The sequence below is a fragment of the Dendropsophus ebraccatus genome, unplaced genomic scaffold (genome assembly GCF_027789765.1).
Source record: "Dendropsophus ebraccatus isolate aDenEbr1 unplaced genomic scaffold, aDenEbr1.pat pat_scaffold_1502_ctg1, whole genome shotgun sequence".
Taxonomy (NCBI): domain Eukaryota; kingdom Metazoa; phylum Chordata; class Amphibia; order Anura; family Hylidae; genus Dendropsophus; species Dendropsophus ebraccatus.
This window is the reverse complement of record NW_027208924.1, coordinates 1-2,080: the sequence shown is the minus strand read 5'-3', so window position 1 is coordinate 2,080 and position 2,080 is coordinate 1. Positions and strand designations below refer to the sequence as shown.

General features: G+C 47.5%; 1 non-coding gene across 1 annotated transcript; it reads left to right on the top strand.

Moving 5' to 3' along the window:
* The first annotated feature begins 792 nt into the window (after positions 1-792).
* Positions 793-926, top strand: LOC138775303 (small nucleolar RNA snR85). The gene has a single exon (XR_011360534.1). It is a non-coding gene; the product is annotated as a small nucleolar RNA snR85 (small nucleolar RNA).
* Positions 927-2,080: the final 1,154 nt, after the last annotated feature.

The window sequence follows — 2,080 nt, the reverse complement described above, 5'->3', positions numbered from 1 at the left end:
CCTCTTGTCAGGACAGAGACACAGCTGACAGTGGTTGGCACCTGTACAGTGCAGGAGCAGGGAGTCCGGTGTCCCTGCTTTTACACGCATATTCTGTAGGTCTGTGCGCTATTAGCCTAGCACTCAGTAGCGAAAATATGTGGGGGCAAGGGGGCGGTCGCTCCCGGGCCCACACTGGCAGGGGCCCACTGAGGTCTCAGACGCTTAATGCTGTCTGCAAAAGCTATTTCTTTTTCAGACAGCCTTAGCAACTGTGTAGTGGGCCCCTAAGACGGCAACAGCACCTGGCAATAGCGGGCCTCCTCAGCCGTCGGATGCCGTGCCCGTCCAGGGCTGGATCTTCTCCCTGTTCTCTTCTCTTCCTCCTCCACGCTGCTTCCTGCTCTGATGCTGGCCCCTCCTCTCCCTCACAGTCCTACAGGGCGTGGTATGAGTGGGAGGGAGGACAGCAACTGGAGGGATCCTGTCGTCTATGGCTGCTAGGGACTGAGAAGAAGTCCAGAAGCAGCTCTGACACTGTAAGTGATCATCATCAGTGTCTGTTATGGTGCTGGGAGTTGTCAGGTACTGTACAAGGACTGTGTGAGAGGATGGCTGCTCCTGGTCATTGGTCACTGCTGTACATATATATATATAGCTCCTCCTGCTGTGTGTGTGTGTAAATATATATCGATATATATACATACATACATACAGCAGTGTCCAGCAGGAGCCATATATATGTATATACAACAATGTCCAAGTGACCAGCAGGAGCTACATATTGTATATACAGCAGTGACCAGCAGGAGCCATATATATATATATATATATATATATATATATATATATATATATATATATATATATCAAGCACCAGGGTGGGTCAGCGGAAAACACTTGCCAGATGCACAGTCCTCACGAGGTCCGGCTCAACACCTCCATAGATAAATGAAGAAATGGGTTGAAGACAGCATCAGTCTCAGGTTAAGATTAGAACTTTATTGTGCCAGTTCGCATATACAAAAAAGTGCAACGTTTCAGCTCATATCCTGAGCCTTCCTCAAGCATAAAACAATGTTGTCTAAGACTCACTTTATACCTCCTTCCACCAATAACACACAACAATCAATTAAAAAATACCCAATAGGAAACAGCAGGATGGGCGGTGCATAACATATTAGCATAATGAATCTCATATCCCAAGCTTCCCTTAGAAAAGAGCACCATTAACCTATAACATATTTAGAGTCCATCCAAACCCTTTAAATGTACTCCATCCCGTCCTCCGATCCCCCCGGCCACGAGCTCCAATCCATTCACGGACATGATGTTGATCACGGCATTCCGTTTGTAAACAAACCAACGGAGGCTGCGCACAATCCATTCTGCCATTGGTACTCCTTACTGACGTCACGTATTCATAGGTCACATGTCAGATCTAGTCGTCTGCACCTCTATGTTGCTTGCCCGCACCTGCGCAAAGTGCGATCTGACATAAGTTGGAGTGCTGGTGTTTTGTGCTACGTCATCGTCACGTGTTAGATCACATGCTTCTTGCTGTCAGCACCAGCGGGTAGTCTTGGCAACACTAGACGCTCTCGCCAGCCGATTACTCAAGCCGTATCTACGCTCGTTTGTGCTACGTCATCGTCACGTGTTAGATCACATGCTTCTAGCTGTCAGCACCAGCGGGTAGTCTTGGCAACACTAGACGCTCTCGCCAGCCGATTACTCAAGCCGTATCCCCGGCAACATGTTCCTTGCTGTCAGCACCAGCAGATAAATTTGGCACCATTAGACATTCTCGCCAGCGAAATGTTCAGACCGTATCCACGGCAATGTAGATGGCCATCTCCTTGGCATATCGACAGGCAATTAGATGGAAAAATCATCATAGTCCACCAATGTCCATAATAAATATACAGCCTAGCGTTTTACGATCTTAGCCAACATTAAGTCCTTCTTGCAGTTGTTTCACAAATTCGTATGTAACCATCAAGCAAATTCATTGCAGCTCCGTGTTTGTAACTTAGGGTATACCGTGAAAACAACCCCTCATGCCGATCCATGATATGTGTCGAGGCCGACAGAGGACCAA